At 41.8% G+C, this 19,403-nt stretch overlaps 1 long non-coding RNA gene across 1 annotated transcript in view; it reads right to left on the bottom strand.

The window, feature by feature from the left end:
• Positions 1 to 19,403, bottom strand: part of LOC128598700 (uncharacterized) — a 43,407-nt gene that overhangs the window by 9,995 nt on the left and 14,009 nt on the right. Inside the window, exons 2-3 of the long non-coding RNA XR_008383685.1 lie at positions 6,601 to 6,714; positions 5,397 to 5,639 (exon numbers count right to left, since the gene is read on the bottom strand). This is a non-coding gene — a long non-coding RNA (uncharacterized LOC128598700). The remainder of the gene's footprint in view (positions 1 to 5,396; positions 5,640 to 6,600; positions 6,715 to 19,403) is intronic.

Genomic DNA, 19,403 nt, shown 5'->3' with positions numbered 1-19,403 from the left:
GGCCTGACATGTGATAACTGTGCAACAAACAGAGGCAAACATTTTTTTTTTATTAACATATTCTGGGCACTTAGTCTCAGGAAAAAAAAAATCAGAACAGGTTTCCCTTTTGTGTGTGTGAAACAAAGTCTCACTCGGTTGCCCTAGGTAGAATGCCATGATCATTAATTATGATAGCTCAAAGCAACCTCAAACTTTTGGGCTCAAGGGATCCTCTCACCTTAGCCTCCCAAGTAGCTAGGACTATAGGCACCGACCGCTATGCCCAGCTAGTTTTTCTATTTTTAGTAGAGACAGGTCTCACTCTAGCTCAGGCTGGTCTCAAACTCCTAAACTCGGGCAATCTACTTACCTCCGCCTCCCAGAGTGCTAGGATTACAGGTGACAGCCACCACGCCCAACCCGGGAACAGGTTTCTAAACCAGATTACCACCAAGGCAACAAGGATGCTAACATAACCAAACAAACAAACAAACAAACAACTTTTCCTCAGATTTTTCCCTCCATTATTTTCCACCACGGTTTGGTGTGGCTTGAGAAACATTGGGGACTCTCTGTGCCCAGCTCTGAACCAGTGCTGAAGACACAAAAAGGATGGTGGCTACTGCCTGGCTGGGTGGCTGCTCCTCTGGAGGAGATACAAAAACACCTGGGATCCTTTCAAAGCAGAATCTTCTCCCATTGCCAAGCATTTAGAAAGTCAATTGTACAAATCCATATATATAACATCGTCCTATAAAAGGAAAATACTGGCTCATGTTTAATAGTTATGATTTAAGTCGGTTGGCTTTTTCATAGTTTGGGAGTCTCCTCCTTCATTTATAGCTTCCATACATACAGAGATCATCTTCCTACTTTGTAATGACTAGCCTAGAATTAGTGAATGTTTCAAATGTGGTAAAAATCAAATGAGTAAATTTAAGCTAAATTAATGATGCATAAAAAATAAAACCTATTACAGTGAGCCTATAGATGTAATTTTTATCTTATATATAATACATCATAGCTGTCATAAAAAAAAATTGTTTCTAAAATTTTAAATTACCAGTAGTAGCCAGATACCAAGAATTAGTACCAATACCAAGAGATAATTCTAACCCTTTTGGTCTGTCTGCATGGGTCAGATTTCTTCAGTGCTTTGAGTTATTCAATATTATCACTATTTGAAAGATTTTTCTCCCCTAGGATTTTTCTTTCCATTTTTATCATGTTTCAGTGAATCTTTTTCAGACGTTTAAGTAAAACAAGAGGCCTCACCTGCTCCGTATTAACTTGAAACAGTTTCTTAACTTGGGGTTTGGGACTAAGCCTTCCTCCCTCTCCTCCTCTGCCTCCTCCTCTCCATCTTCCTTACTTTACCAGCCTCATCTTCTTCTTTATTTTCTTCTGAAGTTCTCTTTTTTCCATGTTTTGAGTATTAATTTAAAAGCTCCCCTTTCCTATGCTCTAAAAAAGAAGAATAGCAGAAAGAATAGAAGGCAGTGTTGGAAGGGTGAGTTAAAGATGAAAAAACAAGAATTTTAAAGCTCCCAAATCTTTCAAGTACAGATTCTCTTTCTGTAATGCCTAGAAACAGACGTATATTTAAGAAAGACTAAAAGGAAGAAGAGCTAGGAGGAGAGAGGATGTTGGAGGGGCCCATCTCAAGTCCTGCCTTCTTCCTCTCCCCTCTTCTTTCCAAGACACATCTGCAGTGGTCTTTATGCTCCTAGTAGAATTGAACCCACTGAAATCTCAGAGTAGGTAAAAGGAAGAATTGGCATGAAACAAAATTCCACTCATCAAAACAAAACAAAACTTCCCTAGGGCCTCTAGATAAATTGCTCAAGTGCTGCTCTTCACTGCACCCCACCCTCTCCTAGGCCGACACACACCACCAGGACACCTCACACCTGAACTTCTGGTTGAGCCAGAAGAGCACTGGAAGTTTGGGAACAGGGCCAGAAACCCAGCAGAGCCCATGCAGTGGGCCCAGCCAGCACCTCTGTAGCTCTGGGAATGCACTGCCACCAAAATAGCCATTGGAAAGTTGGATTGGAGGACAGGTAGGCAAGTCAGAGGCAATTTGGGTTAGCATCCGAGAGGCCTCACCCACTTTCCACTAAGTCCCAACACTGGCTATTGCAGAGGGTGCAAGAGTGTCCTAATCCTGCCTCTCAACTTCCAGTTAAACCAGAAGCTGGACATTCAGGGGAGGGGCCAGGAATGTGGACAGCCAGGTGCAGGGACATTACTGCCACAGTTCCCAGCATGGCCCACAAGCAGGATTCAGGCCACACAGGTATATTTGTTGGACAAAAGCATTCTGAGATTCTGTTAAAAAGGCAAATCTTCTGCTCCAGACTTTGAACAATAATGACTGTCATTTGTTGAGCACTTACTAGGTATGGGCTAGACTCAACACACAATAATCATTTAATTCTAACAACAATCCTATACTGTAATTACCTCCTCTTCATGTGCTGGAAAACTGGAGCTTAATAAAGGTACAATAACTTGCCTCCATCTATTAAAGAGATAGATCCAGAATTCCATTCCAGTTAAAACTGACTCCGAAGTCCACATTTTTAACCATCATCTATAAAAAATTAAAATCCCCCACTTTTGAAAACATTCTTCCTCAATGAACCTTTAAGGAACTTTGACCTTGTTTTGTTAGAGGAAGAGAATCCAGTAGCAACGACACTACATAGTTTTCCTCTATCTGTCCATGTGCCTGAGGCCAGCAGTAGATTCTAGAAATCAGATAAACAAGCGACAGAGATAATCCACTCACAAAACAAAATTTGCGGGAGTGTGTGGGTGGGAGTTCACATTCTGGACTCAGTCTGGCTCAGAGCTGCTGTCTCAAGGTTAAAATATTTCCCTTGTCTTTCAGGAGCAGCCAATATATGCAAAGATATCCACTGTGAACGTCAGTCAGAGCTCTAAATAAATAGACAACATGCCAACATACAATATATGCAGCAGGTCCTTGAAGTGTAAGCTCTTTACCCACCAAGTTCTTAATTTTCCAGGTCTCATTTTTCTAAGAGACACTGACTGACCCAGGCCAAGTTCCTGGAAAAGTTCCAGGAACTTCCTGAAGAAAACAATACAGGCAATAAATGAAGACAAAGTCAACACTACCTTTATGTCCAATGGCTTCTAGCTCTTAAAGTGCACACTTAAGATTTTATAGCAATTGTGATAATAAATGTAATTGATAATTTAACATAATTACAAAATAAACACGTTGAGACAGTTTTCCCCTTTCCACAGAGGCCTTAAGAATCCTCATGATGATGACTTTTGGGACATAAGGACTCTTTATGAAAAATTCTACTCAGCCCAAACTGCTATTATGACTCCCCCTCTCAGCACCCATGGACTCCCAAGAGTCTCCTATTTGTAGTTATCAAGGGACCTCCTACTCCTGGTGGGGAAAGAATGACAGTAGGATACAACCATTCTCTCAACGCCCCCCAAATCAATTGTCCAGATTGTTCTTCCCTAAGTGAGCTATGAGATGACAGCAGGTGTTTCTTCCCTTCCCCCATTCTATCCTACAGGCTTGCTGGAGGGAGAAGGGTGCTCTTTTAGAAGAATGGCCACAAGAAAACAACAGAATGAAGAAAGTAAAAGACTAGGCTTTTCTCAATCTTCATCTAAAGCAAGACTGAGGCTGTGCTCAGTGGCTCACACCTATAAGTAATTCCAGCACTGGGGGAGGCCAAGGCAGGAGGACCACTTGAGGCTATGAGTTCAAGTCCAGCTTTGGCCACATAGTAAGATCCCATCTCTACCCTCCCCGCCACAAAGTTAAAAAATTAAAAACTAGTCAAGCATGGCAGCCACTGCCTGTAGCCCAAGCTACTAGAGAGGATCTCTTGAGCCCAGGAATTTGAGATTACAGTGAGCTATGAGTGTACCTTGGTACTGTAGCCTGGGGGACAGAGCAAGACCCTGTCTCCAAAGGAAGAAAAAAAAAAAGACTCTGCAGTGTAAGATTATATGAATAGTCCTCTAGGGTGAGCCAGTTCCCTATGCAATACAATTTAGAGACAACCAAAAGATTCAAAGATAAATATTCCCTACTACTTTCATTTATTCATCTTCAAGCAATAGTTATTGAGCATTTGATGTAAGGAGGTTACTAGAAAATAAAAATGCAGTGGTCATAGGGTTGCCAGATTCAGTAAATAAAAATCCTGTAGTTTATCTGGCAACTCTAAATTGTCAGCAAGAGAGCATGCCTGCCCATAGGAACTTATGATCTAGTGCCTTATGCATTTCCCAAGAACTCTGACATCTGTTAATACCTTTGCAAAAACTGATTTGTCTGATTAGCTGAGAGCGCACAACCTGAGGGAATGATAATACAAGAGGTAAGTTTGAGGGAAAGAAAAGAGGCCTTTCCAACAAAGGCCCCAAGCAAGGCAAGCATTTTGTCTCCCACAGAAGCAGAATGTCACAGAGCAAGTAACAATGATTGAGTGAGGACAACAAAATGGCTCCATGTCCCTAGCTGATGGCAGGGGTAAGGCAAAGAAATCAAAATGAAGAAACTATTGCTGAGAACTCAGCTTCTTTCACCTGCATTCCAAATAAATGACAAGCTAGCCAAAAATGCCGTCAAGGTGGGTGAACATTTCAATTAGACCCGTGCAGAGCATCCAGCAAGATCCCGTGCCAACTTACGGTTTGAGGTGGAAACCATACAAAATGTGGTGGTTTTATAGGATTTGAACGTGAAGGCAAGCAAAATGTGGTGGTTTGAGCTATGTTTTTCTTGGAGTTTTTAGGTGCCCAAGCATAAAAATTCAGTCAGGCTTGGGAGGTCTAATCTGAAACAATAAAGTTTTCACACTATCCTTTCTGCAACCACAAAGAATAGACTTCGAAGAGAAGTTGTAGGCTCTTGTTTGAATACCTTTTAAATATGGTTAATTAGGCTCTATATCCATATGGTTAAATATGGTTAATTAGGCTCTATATCCATGACAAAAACTGATTTTGATATTTGAAAGGTGGAAAAGAGGTTGTCTTTTCTGGGACCGGAATTATCTACAAAGAAAAAGAAAGCAAAGGGTTTTTTTTTATGCACGTCATTGTGTTAATAATAAAACCAGTTAATGATTAGTTCCATTGGTAGAAATTTCTTGGTCAGCCTGCTGCGAGCAACTCCAAAGCTTGAATCTAAAATGAGAGTGGGCAGAGTAGAATATTTGTTTTGTCTTATATGTCAGTTATTAAAGCCACTTCAAATCTTTCATGGAAATATGTGGGGCATAAATAAATACAAAGTGCCGCAAAAGAAATGGCAGAAACAGTAAGATTCATTCACAAGGCAAACCTTACCATTTTCCTTCCTAGTAATTTACCATTTCCTAATCTTAGGATTCCATATCTCATACCATATTATACCCAGTGCAGAATACAATTCTTGTCTCTCCGTATGTTCCCTTTCATTGATCTCCATTTTCTGAGCAGGCAACTGAAATGCTTCACGGAGTGTGGGGTTAGTGTTGTCGTAGGCATTAAGCAGTGCTGGCTCTGTGATGGCTTAGCAGCAGTACCGTGGGAGGATGCAAGAAAACAGACTGCATGACCCTCCCCAATTCCCTTTTACAGCTTTCTGCAAGGCTCATTCTCTGGACCTGAAACCAAATCAAAATATTTACTTCATTTTTCATTTTCAGAACCCTTCATCATCAACGAAAATTCTATTGTTCTCACAAAGGAATTTCTTTTCTTTTCTTTGCTTTTTTGTAATTTTGTATTGCTGTATTATAATATTTTTGAAGGGGCTAGGAGAAAGGTTATAAACATTAATTATGGTTTACATGAGTGGAACAGCAGGAATCATCATTATTATCATTCAAATTGTATATTTATTGTTATTCCAGGGAAATCTAGTCAATTTAGACCTGTGCCATCAAAACAGTTAATAATTCCAAGAAGGGAAATTGGCTTAACTTTTTCTTTAGTAGAACAGAGTTTACAGATTCAATTAAATACTCTTTGCAGGGGGTGATTAATCTTCTTAAGAAAACAAACGGCTTTCAGACACTCTAGTAACAACTGTTTCTGTCGATTAATGAAATAATTACAAAGAATTCTGGCCTACTCATTAAAGCAGATCCAATCATGAGTCTTGGCCACAGAGTATTGGTCCTTGGCTTCTATAAATATGTACTATAAAGTAGATCACAATATTCTATAATTCTGAAATAGTTTTTACTGGTCTTCCCTTGAGTTTGCCTGCCAGAGTCAAGATTTCCCCATATTTCTGTGTAAGAGTTGTACAAACCCAAGATGCCAGTGAAGCAAATGTAAAAGGTTTTTTGAAATGGTTATGACTCTTCTAATCATATTAACTACGTCATTTGCATATGACCTTTAAACCAATAACATAATTAGATTCATTGGAAGTCCACTTGGCCAGCAAATTGGGGTAGTTGAAACCTAATTATTAATACTCACATAGATAATCCAAATCAACATTGAAGGAGTATGTATAAGCCTTATATTGAATAGTATGGTCAACTAAGGATTGGTTGACTATAGTCAAGTCCCACAACTTGTCCATGAGTTCTTCATTTAAAACAAGAAACTCACCATAGATAGTTTGTCCTGAATGTGTCAACAATTCATTACAGGACCCACAATCAAAACTCTTCATTATTACTCATGGGAATCATAAGTTCCTCTTAGCACGCTCCTTGAGAAATGCTAAGTAGAGAAAACCAAAAGTAGAAGAATACATCCAATTACAACTTATTTATAAATGCAAGCAAGAGAGAAAGAAAACAAATGAATATTTATTCATTCAGCATACATATTACACACTGAGTCTTTGCTATACATTAGGCTCAATTGCTTTGAAAAAGATAAATACTACATCATTCTTGCTATAACTTATTAATACAGTCTAACTAAGCAGACAGATAAGCAAAAGAACACTTGCAATAAAACCTGCAAAATGCTATAAAAGAAATAAATAGTGGGTACTAGAGAGGCATAAAAGCAGGCACCTAATTTCAAGCATTTTGATGGAATACTTCTCTGGAAGGTTTCCCAAGAGTGGTCACTTGAGCTGAGTTGAAGGGTGAGAAGTTAGCCAAACGGGTGATAAGCAGAAGCAGAAACTAAAAGGCCTTGTTAAGCATTCTATTAATATTAATGTTAGGCATTAACTAGTATTCTTTGAACATTTACTTTTCACAAGGAACCTTGGTAAGTACTTTATAGGTATTTATCTCATTTAGTTTTACCATCACCATTTAAATCAATTCTACGATCCAGCACAGAGTTTCATGCTTATAATCCTACCACTTTGGGAAGCTAAGGTGTGAGGATTCCTGAACAACATAGCAAGACTTTGTTACTACAAATATTTAAAAACGAGCTGGGCCTGGTGACATGTACCTATAGTCCAGCTATTTGGGAGACTGAGGTGGGAGAATCACTGGAGCCCAGGAGTTTGAGGTTGCAGTGAGGTATGATGACACCACTACACAGGTGACACAGTAATACCTTGTCTCAAAATATAAATAAGAAAATGAATGAATGAATGAATATATCAGTTCTATTATTATTCCAATTGTAACGGAAGGAAACTGAGGCTCTGAGAAGTAAAATAACCTATTCAAGATTATCCAGGATTTGACTCTAACCTTATGTTCACCATTAGACTCCACTGTCTCCCCAGGTATGCCACAATGGGAGCTTGTGTTTTCCTGTACAGACAAGGGGGAGCCACCATAGAATTTTAGGTGAATCTCTTAAAAGTAAGCATAACAACTTTTTATGAAAAGTGACTCCCATTTCTCTGTCAATTTTTTTTTAATCCTTTGGCTCCATACCATGATTACTTCCTTATTAAATTTGGTTCCCACCTTGTTTAGAAAAGAAACAGTGATTTAAGAAGGACTTTCTGTGCATGTGAACCATAACACCCAGAATGAAGAAAGAAGTAACAATGATACTGTTTCCAACAAGCAGGAATGAGAACTGTCATGTGTCACTCTGATATGCCATACAGAAACTAATGTGGGCTGTCACACTGTGCATACATGGTCGGATTCAAAATTCATATATACTCTCATAGAAGCAAGGTCAGATTTCTAAATCCAAGTACTTTAAATCCAGAATACCTCTCCAGCAATCTTTGCTTTATAATTGATGGTTTTTAAAGGGCAAGATTTGCTTAGAACCATGTTAAAAAGAGAAAAGTGGAACTATAGTGATCTAAAATGATCTAATTTTCTAGAAAATTACTACTTTCTACAAGCTGCATAAACTTTAATTAAAAAGACAAGGAGGTCTATTCTCTCTCCTTCCACACTTGCGACATGCTAGGCTCTTGGGATACTGGTAAAAGAAAGAGCAGATTGAAAAGATTATAATTTTTAACAAAACCCTAAATATAATTAAGATGGAATGTGTGTTCCCATCTTTAAGAACCATAAAGTAACCATCGTTTCTTGCTTTTCCACGGAGAAAGTATGTAGGACTTCAAAATAAGGGTGAAATTAGCTTCTAAAATGAAGTGTAGAGCCAGATTAAGTAACAAGTAAGACAATGCACAAGTCAGCTCGTATGAACACAATACACTGTTTGGCAAAATATTAGCAAAATGAGCATTCCTGGACTACTTAGTGCAATGTTTTATGTATCTGTAACCAATGCAATGCCCCCAATATCCTATAAAGAAATACTTTGGTAGCTTCTACTACAAAGTCTCTAGAACCTGATTTTAATGGTAGCAGATTTAGAGGAATGGATTGGGGGGGAGGGGAATCAGTAAGGTGAAAGCAGACAGTGACTCTGAAAATATCCTCAACAATTCACAAGACACAATCTATGCCCACAAATGATTTCTCCGCCTAAATAACCATTCACATGGTTCTCTTTCCTTCACCTTCTTTCTCGCTTGGCTTTCTTTCTCTCTGAACTTCTTTCTACTTTAGACCTCCTCCCAAGCTGTGCTCCCAAACCAGGGGTATAAAAATCACTTTAAAGGGACTTATTTGATACAAAGCAGCTTAATGTACTGTGTCCTACACGTAAAAGCATTTGAGTAGCCTTGGTGTCAGTGCGATTTGGGCTGTCATCAAGACTGCCCACTGAGGTTAAATGAAAATCAAATTTAATAGGGATTATTTGAAATAGAAGAGCATTTTTAACAAATTCAGATATCTGAGTGTGTTCTTTCCATTCTACAAATTCTGAAGAAAACTAGGTGGCAGCTACAGCTTCATAAGCAGCCTCCTGCAACATAATGTTGATGCTATGACAGCAAATTGGGAAATGAGGGTGTGTATATGGCACAAATACTTGTGATTATACACATGTCACTTGTGTTGCATATGTAGCTCAGCTCTATTAACTATACTAACTGATAGTATTTATGTAGTGCATATATATATATGTATATATATGGGAGTGGATTGAAAAGCACTATAAAATTCATCAGTATGTGTATATGCAAAGGAGAAATACATCGTGCATATAAATATCAGGTAGCATAAAATAAAGTACATCTGTAGTTGTTTGTTTAGGGACACATTTGAATTGAGTGAGCATTCTAACAATCATTTCTTTCAAAGCCACAAAAACATCACACTTTTTAGTTTTAATAAAGTCTAGTTTTTGGCAGTTCTTTTATCACATCTGTCATCTCCTAAGCTTTGCTTAGCCAAAGCACTCAGACTTGAATTTGAAATTGTCAATATAGGCCTTCTAATCTTTAAGTCTTAAATTATCTAAGCAGATTAATTATTATCATTCTATGCTACAAGACTCAGGGGTAAAAGACAGCAGAGGAAACACAACTTTTTTTTTTTTTCTAGGCAATTAAATTGCATGGAGGTTGTGTTTGGGGAATGTATCTGGAACGTGGTCCAATGTATTTATGTAAATAAACAGGTAGACAAGGCGAGTCCCTAACTCCTGTGTCTCAATCTATGAGACAAAAAATGGCTCTAAGAAGCTTAATTGCCCTGCTTTTAAATCACAAGATATTAATAGTTCATATTGACAACTTTCCAGTTTGCCAACTGGCAATGAATACCCTGAAACCAAGGGAGATAGGTACAAGGAAAAAAGGAGGGGGCATGGCTCATTTTCACAGCAGCACCTATCTGTGTGGTGACCTGATTTCTGCTATGATCTCCCTTCCAACATCAAAGCAGGATTAATGTGATTCTTTACTGTTTGCATGGCACATCTCAAAGCTCCGGAGACTTAAGAAATAACTGCAAATCCAGCCCTTAAACACAGGGGAAACTGAGCATGAGTGAGGTGAGTTACAGCAAGGGCTAGCTACCTGTGAAAAGTTGTTTGCTATTTGGGAGGCAGTATAGAATTTAGAGTATTTTGTATTTGTAAGCACAGTTGCTTTCTCCCTTCTCATTTTCTGGGGCAAGGCTTTTGGCTGGTTGATGAGGCCAGCACTGAATGTCATTTCATTAATAGTCTCCATAATGACCTTCTAGCTCATTTGGAATGTTTTGCAGCTGCTAGTACATATGAAAAGGGAAGGAAACCCTGCCGAATGTTTTCACAGGAATGCACTTTTTGAGTTGCTACAACCAGACATTTACAAGGACTTACAAGAGGAAAAAAATCTTTTAAAATATCAAAACGTTGAGCTTTTGTGTTTCAGCTGCAAGTGACATTCCTGTATCCTGGAATTCCTAATGGGTGAGTGTTTCTGAGGCCTTTCAGAATGACTTGCTCTTTTGTCAAAGAAAAAGGCAAGTCCCCCATTTCTGAGATCTCAGAAGGTGAAGAAAAACCGCTTTCATTTTTAATGCTCAGTGAACACATTTCTTGGTGTGGGGGGAGCTCCCCCCTCCAAACCCACTGTGCTTTTAGGAGTATTACCTAGAAAAGGGCGTGCCACAGTGTAAATCAACACACAGTTTTAGATGAACTCAGTACTCCCTGGGAGAACAGGATCATGGGGGTGGGGTGGAGGTTCTCTCAGCCCAGGATGTGACTCCATCGTCTCCACTCCTGGCTTATACAATTCCACCCAAAGCTCAACTTTTCCACAACTCTGCACACCCAGCCACACAAAGACACCCTTACAACAAGAAGTCCCAACACCTACATCCCATTCAACCAGAGGAACCGGATTTTCACAAGGTACACAATTCCTGAGGACAACTTTACTTTCTCTCTGTTCACTACCTTTAGGTTAAACCAGACTGCAAATTTTTGAGATGTGGAACGTAAGCAGTAAAAAAAATCATATTAACTTAACCTAAAGAAACCCCTATCTTTTCTCTCACAGCCCCTCCAGCCCCTGTCTGGAGGCCACACTCCACACTCATCTACACTAAGCTGCCGCAGCCAAAGCCCAGGAAGTGACCCGAATTGAAGACACATTAAAGTAGACCAGGGAGAGAGGGCTCACCACGCCCTGGCACCGGGGGACCAGCGTGTACCCCGCCTTGGCACTCAAGGAAGGCTCCATCCACTTCTGCCTAATGCCCCTTATTCTAGTCCCACTGGAAGCGGCAGGACTGGGTGTGGGGTGGGGGAGCTTGGAGTCAGACTCTTCCCCCCACCCCAGCAAGGCGTGCGGGAGTGGGGCGGGGTGGGGGGGGGTCCCAAACTCTGGAGCCCGGCAACCCAGCCTGAGAGCGCCTATGCCTTCACCTTGGCGTCCTGGCGGCGCCGGACTCCCGCTGCCCGCCCCAAGCTTGTACCTGCAGGGGAAATTTGCCCAAGAACCCCGTGAGTTGCCTCAACTGGAAAAGGAGCGGGATAGTGAAGCTTTTGGTCCAAATTACAATTCCCAGGGCTAAGGGCTAAGAATAAAAGAGGGAATCTCAGTGCCCAAACACTTTAAGCTCGCCCCCAATTATTTTTACAACAAACACAAGGAAATTGGACTTTACTTGGGCTGATCCCTTGCTTTTTTAGCTCGTCTGTCTTAATTGTTTTCTTATTATTATGCTAATTTCTTAAAAAGGAAATTTTCCGCTGAACTAGGATTTCTCGGGAATCAATAACTAGGAATCAAGGCTGCCTGCAAGAAGTACAGGCAAGAATTCTACTGGAAAAGTTCGGAACGCCAATAGCAACCCACTTCTGCTCTTCTCTTTTTGACTTTGTGCTACTATTCTCTGTGCCGCCCTGGTTTGCCCAGCGGGGGCCTATCACTCAGCAATGTAGCTAAAAACACAGTAGTTGACCCACAATTCGTTTAAAAAATGTGAAGTTTTAAAATGTTGTCTGGTGTTTGGGGATTTTTTTTTTTAAGCTTAAAGTACTAGCTGAAATCTCAAATACAATTAGTTGCTGTAATTTAAAGGGCTTTGCATTACTGAAAACTTCCTAAATGCCTGTATGACTTTGCAACAAAACATTAGAATTGGAATTTAATAAAACTTAATTAAAACACAGTGGTGGCCCTAAAAGTTGTATAGCTTTTTCAAAACATTGCTGATGTGTCATTATAGTATATATACATGTAAATATTATATACACAGAGAGAATCGTATGAGGTGTAGTTTTTAAGTTCTTATTCCTTAAATGTCATATTTTGGATCCTTTGAGTTCCAAAACATGATCTTCTTAAACTAGCAAAGAATCTAAATTTTAAAAGGGGGAAGCAAGGCTTCAGTCTCTCTTTATTTCACATCTTTTACTGGCACTGAGTACCAAGTCTTTGGACTTGTATTTCCTAACTTAGAAACTTTAAAGGTAAATTTGTAAAATTAACTTGAAAGAAACACATAATAGATGACTTTTATCTATTATATTTTTTTTTGGAGAGGAGTGTTTTTTGATTAGCAAGACCTACAGAGTAATTAAATTATATGGTGTATATACATAATAAGGGCTTTAAAAATTATATCATCTAGTAATGCTTATATATACACCTTTAGTAAGAAAGCCATAACTGTCAACAGCCAGCATTGCTTGGAAATTATACTCAATTGAAATGGTGCTGAAAGAGTTTATCTTCCATTGTAGTGCAGAATTGTGTGAGGATATGTATGTACATGATCTATGTATATATAATTCTTATACTTTATATATATTTAGACATACACTTCTTTTTAAATGTTTATGTGGTTAGTCACTTTAAGAGCATCAAAATAAATTGTGCGTTGGCTTACACTATCTTCCAGGTATTCCTAAACACTGATGAACAAAAATCTTTATATCAGAAATGAAGAGCTACCCATTTAAAGGAAAGAATGGAAAGGGGAACTCGATTTATTCTCATTTGTTTATCGCTAGACTTTCCCCCCCACTCTGCAAATTCATTTGAATAGCTTTCAAGCCGGAAAATGGAAATGTGGCTCCTGCCCTCTATTTCAGCGGCGGCAGCAGCAGCGTCCTGGCAACAGCGCAATTTTCTATCATCAAGGATAAATGGCATCGAACAGAACATTCTGATAAAAAAAAAAAAAAGACGAAGAAGAAGAAAAAAAAAAGGAAAAGAAAGAAAGGGGGAAAAAAAGCTCAGCCCAAGGAGCCCATGATTGCTGGCCTTCTTGTCTGTCATCCCTTTACAAAATCCTTTCTGCGAACCTGAGCGGCATGCTGTCAGAGCTAATAACATCTTCTGAAGGGGGTGAGGGGGGGGTGGCACAGTCTTCCCTGCACAATGTTCCCATTTATTAAGTCGAGTGCTTATTTTAAAATTGCAAATATCTTTGTTTGGTTCACTGAAAATTAAAACCAAGATGTAGGAAGTTACATGATGCAACAATTATCCGTGTCATATCAGAGAATCAAGTCCCTATTTCGCCCTTTTCTCCCGATTAAAGTGGGATGGGGGAGGGGAGACTTCGGTGGTATCAGGGATGGAGGTTTCTGATGGAAAAATACAAATCCGTTCGCCCTGCAGGTAAACGGAGAGTAATTGAAAGCCAGAGGAGCTATACCTGTTTCTACCAGAGAGAACCAGCTAACTGCGATTTGGAGAACGCCTGTGGGCGCGGTCCTTGTGGCGAAGAGCTCGGGTCATGCTGAACTCTGAGCGTTACCACCGCGCTTTCCCGCGGGAGGCTTTGAACATAATGGTGGCTATTTCTCACCTACTGAGATCCCTTTCCGAAAAAGACTATTCTCCTGCTCCGAGGAGATGGATCCCTGAGGACCCCATGCCCGCACAGGGGGTCCTGGAGGGGCTTAGACGATATCCCCGGAGGCGTTCCCAGAGTCGTGTGCTTCTCCCACCACGTGGAAGCTGAGACGTGAAGAGCAGCGCCCCACACGCCCGGGTGCTCTACAAATGCCCGGCTTGGGCTTCTCAGCGGCCTGGGCTGATTCCTGGGGATGAGAGGGTTGGTGGGTGACTGGCTCTAGTACCCGTCGAGTTCTTGGACCATCGGAGTCCAGGGCTTAGGCGTGAAACCTCCCCTGGGGGAGGGCTGGGAAGGGGTCCAAGCCAAGCGCAAAATGGGAGCTGCGGAGGTGACACCCTCTTTCCCTCGGGTAGATCAGTGGGGGATTTTTTTTTTTTATTTCATTGGGAGGGTCAGATGAGGAAGGGGACCTAAAACAAAGAGAAGAATAGATTTTAATATTCTTTAAAGGAGATCAAAAGAAAAACGATGAGAAATGCAGAGGACCCTAAGATGAAATGGGAGTGGTGGCCCTAAGTCTGGAAAAAAAGAGACTGGGCGGTAGGAGGGGGAAGGGCGGGGGAGGGGGAGATGGGTAAGCTTGGTATGGCTTGGAGCTCCAGTGGCTGAGAACGGTGGGAAGAGGGGGATGATGGGGAAACCTTTGTTTAATGAGGAAACCTAATTATTGCGCATCTGGAAGTCTTAGTCCCTACTACAGAGGAAGGCGAGTGCCGGAGGCATCAGTGCGCATGCCCGAGCTGTAGGCTTTGCATGATAAGACACACGTGAGCCAACTCTGGCGCGGCCCCCGCAGGGCCGCGGCTGCCAATAGAATCCCGTTCTTGCTGCGTCTCTGGGTCACATTGATGTCTCAGTTCCCCCAACAATAGGCCTTTAAAACCCACTTTAAAAATAAAAAGAGTGTTATAGTATTGATCTCACCTAGACACTGAAGATTTTCTACGGGAAATAGACACATTTTAGAACTACAAATACATTTACTACAAGCAAGAGTTAAAATATTCAGAATCTAAGAGAAAGGTAGAAGGCATGAGAGAGGCAACTGTTTAAAGAGCACGGGCGGGAAGTCGAGGAATCCTGGAACTGCTGCTTTTAGACCCCTAAGTCAGGACAAGGCTGACTCTTTGAGACTTAACTCTTACATGAAAATCGCAGCTACTTCATTGACCAAATAAGCCTCAAAAGCAGAAACATTACCTGTACAAGCCTGGCTTGGGAAAACACCACCAAACCCAGCTCTTTCCCCACCGCATCCCCAGACACACATGGTTGCCAGGGAGATAAGAAGCTAGAACATCTAGCTGTTTTTAAGGTGAAGTCCATGTGTTAACTCTTGTATCTGCAAAATGGGGCTAATTACAGAAAGGCAGAGGAAATAAGAAAGGTAGAGAATTGCCATGAATCTCCATCAACTCTGACCCTCTCTTGCCTCCATCCAAGCTCTGAAGCTGAAAAGATGAGGTTGATTCTCTTGGGCTACATAAGGGGTGGGCCATCTGGGAAATATTACCCGGCTGCCCCTTCTACATACCACGGCTGCTGCCCACCCTCCATGCAGCATCATTCTGACCATTGCCATCAACCTTGTACTCTTCTGGCCATGTATCTCAGCCAGAGTTATTGCCCACAAATGGGCCTCCAGCACCCCTGTCTGAGAGTGCTCATACCCTGTGACAAGAAAACTGCTTGTTCTTATTACTGAAATAAAACAGGTGGGGATTATTGTTTGCAGCTCCTCTTCCCTTTTGTGTAATTCAAAAGTCTCCAATGTAAGATTAGGCTTCAAATGCATTTGGTCAGGTACATGCATTTTAAAGTTACACTCGAGGGATATGATACTTAAAACCATCCTGGCAGTGCCTCTATTTGCCTCTAGGTCTTTCTTACCTTCCAGACTTATGGTTATAACATTCCCCCCCTTTTCTTTTTGCCTTCCTTCTTTTCTTTCTTTCCTCCTTACTTCCTTCTTTCCCTCCTTCATTCCTTTCTTCCTTTTTAGAGTGTGAACCAGAGACTTACAATAGCCCTCCAAAATGTGAGACCCTGAAAAGTGATCTAAAAATCATTATTATTTGACCAGTAAGTAATAAGCTGGCATACTGTTTAAGGACATAGCTTTCAATACCATGTCTATTTTCAAAAAAGGAGATACTTACTGAACTTTCAGAAATGCCAGCTGGTAGATAGTCTTTGTATAGAACAACAAACTTTCTCATAATTGTTTTTTTTGGATTGTCTTTTCAAAAGTTAAACTTTCTCCTAAATTAGCCCAATAAAATTAGAGTGTTGACTTCAGTCATGTACAGCTTCACACTGAGATAGCCATGTGGTTTAAAATACTTCTTGAACACTTTGGATTTTAGGCTTTTAATAGACTTATCTTTGTGATTTAAGGAATAGGATAATAATAGTGTGTTTGAAAGAAAGCATAGACCTAAAAAAAAATGTCCTTCAGTCAATCAATAATTTTTACAACCTCCAATTGAAGCAACATTCTCCTTCCCTGTCTTGTGGGTAGCTGTGGAAAGTGAAGAGGCTTTTCTTCTTGAGAATTTTGGGTAAAACTGAACCAATATAAGCCTCTTTGTAAGACAAATTTCAGATCATCTATGAGGCTAACTTTGATAACAATTCATTTTCATCTCTGAAAGAAGAAAAGACCAGCAGGCTGGGGGTCTGGAGAGGGACACTGCAGTGTAGGCTCAGAACCATGACTGGGTAACCAACATTAGCCACATTCAGACTGGAGCTGCTATTTACGGGCACAGTCAGCTCCAATTCAGACTGCTTTGCAAAGTCTCTTTGTTTTACATTTGTGCCCATTGCGGGTACCTACTGGCTCCTTCTCATCCCTAGCTGGTATGGCTAGTCATTAGCACCCTGGGTCAGCATGACTAGTTGGTTAAAAAAGAGAGAGCTGGGAGTCTTGCCTTCTGACTTAAACCCTTCTGATTTAAGTTGAGACTGGTCAAATTATGAGGAAACAGCAAAGGAGATTAAAGAAGGAAATTACTGAGGACCATTACTGCAAAAATGCAGTCCACAGTGTGGAGACTTTTGGGAGTCCTCTTCCTTGAGGACTCTGAGGGCTATCTCATAAGTCAGCTGCAGTGAACAATTTCCCCTTAACGTTTTGTGTCCTCAGTTAAGGGGGTAACTTCCAGGGACTCCCTTTCCTTTAGCATAGTTCAGCCAGGAGGCAAGAAGGCAGCTGGAGCACGTTGAGACCCTCATCAGTTCCACTGAACCTCCAGGAGGTACCTTGTCTTCCCTGGGTCCCTCCTGCTCTTCAGGGGGTCCTGTGTGCCTAGGATCCTCTGACTGCCATGAAGTTATGTAAGGACACTGAAGGTGCTGGAGGGAGCTTTCCTCCCTCTCTATAAACCAGGGAGCTAACCCTAGCCAGTCCACAGGAGGGCACCTGAGCGTGGGGGTGGCAGGACTCTGGTCCAAACGTAGAACTCTTTGGAGTCCAGGGTCCCTTAGGCAGGTAGCAAACCAGGCTAGCCTCCAGTTACCCTGCTGGCATTCTCAAACAACTTGAATTACAGGCTACATCTTGAATATGAATTAGCCTTCTGAGCTGGTGTGACTTCCTTTTGAAACTCAACTTGTCAAAGTATGGTTTTAATTAAACGTCTTCTGGCCTCAAAAGATTACATGTTTTGTAAAATATATCCTAGCATGAAATTTACTTCCACGGGATCTGAAATTAGGTTCCCTGTAAATGTTTGCATAAAAAAGAAATAGGAGAGAGGTGCGTGTGTGAGAATGCAGCAGTCATATTTGCTTCGTTCCTTTAAAAAGTCCAGACAGCCGTCCCCGGCGCTCGACAGGTCCCCGGCTCTCGACAGGTCCCCGGCTGGCCTGCCAGCCCCAGCCAAGGGAGGGACGGGACCGAGCGTCCAGAACAAGCAAGCAACCCGAACCAGCTCCATCAAGCGAGGCCCACACTGCTTTTGCAGTTGGAGACAATTCAGCAGACAGACAAGTTAATCCCACAGGGATTTGTTTCGGATCCATCTGCAGGACGCCGGATACCCCCCTCGTGGCTGCTGCAAACACCTGCCTCGCTCCCTATCCTGTACTGCTGCACTTGTCCCGTGAAAGACAGAAAAGAGACAGCAAGGTGCAGAATGCACCTAGCAGCATTCACAAAATTTAAAGTTCTCCTTTAAGAATTCCTGGCTAATATTTAGAACAACAGCAGCGTCAATCAATAGCGAGAGCCGTCCTAACAGAACGTCCGAACTGCTCCAATCCTATCTGAAAGCTTGCCCTGACCGAAAAGGAGCCCCTGGGGGCTCTCTATAACCTGCCTTGGGCGTCTGTCTCCCCCGCAGCCCTCAGACAAAAAGGGCTCTATTTTCCTGCGTGGGGGCAGGGAAGGTGTCTGCGCACCGTGCGCCTTTCTATTCAATACAGAATTAAGAGCCATGTCCCTATGGAATTCTCTTCCTAACTGCTCTCTGAGGAACCCGCCAATTCTGACGGGATTTGCTGGATTGAGTAAAACTTGGCGCATGGGGTGGGGTGTGATGGGGAGCAGGAGGGAGGAGGGGGTGCATCTCCTTTCTTCCAGGTAATTGGGAGTCAAGCAACGAGAAGAGGGTGGCGCAGTAGGGAGAGTTATTTACCGCCCTGCACCTGAAATAAGCAAGACCAATAACGCGCCTAGCTTTTCGACCTGTTTACTCCATCCCCATTCAGTGATTGGCAAAGCAGGCCCTGAAGGCAAAGGCAATAATTGCTCGGCTCTCTCCTTACTAGGGAAGTGTGTAGGCATTTGAAGTGTACTAAAAATAAACGAAGGAATGAGCAAATGAAAAGGGGACACAATGACAATTTGCGGCAATTAAAGCGTCTGCGCGCTGTTGCCGGAGGAACAGGGACCCACAGCGGTTTTTGTTTTCCCAGGCCTGATGATGTGACTAACTCGTTGGGGAATTTGCGTCCCAGGTTGTGTGACTGTGTGTGTGTGCGCGCGCGCGCGCATTCAGCAATCTACGAGCAGTGGCCGAATCCGTGGGGAAGAGGGAGCCTACGACCATTTCTGGACCCCTAGAAACCTGGTTGGCTTTGAGAAAGAGCCTAGCCCCGCTGTTCATCCTATCCCCCCACCCCACCTCCAGCCTGTCTCAAGCGAGAGCCCCTCTATTAGTGCTCAGTCGCCATTTAAGAACTCTGGAGCAAGTTTTCAGCTCCCAGGTGTCTGACCTTAAAGGGGAAAAACACAATAGTACCAACTTTTATTTCACAGTCAAGAGAAATGCAAAGGATTCGAGGAGGGGAGGAAAATGG

This window comes from Nycticebus coucang, chromosome 11 (genome assembly GCF_027406575.1).
Source record: "Nycticebus coucang isolate mNycCou1 chromosome 11, mNycCou1.pri, whole genome shotgun sequence".
Taxonomy (NCBI): domain Eukaryota; kingdom Metazoa; phylum Chordata; class Mammalia; order Primates; family Lorisidae; genus Nycticebus; species Nycticebus coucang.
This window is presented reverse-complemented; position numbering and strand designations above follow the sequence as displayed.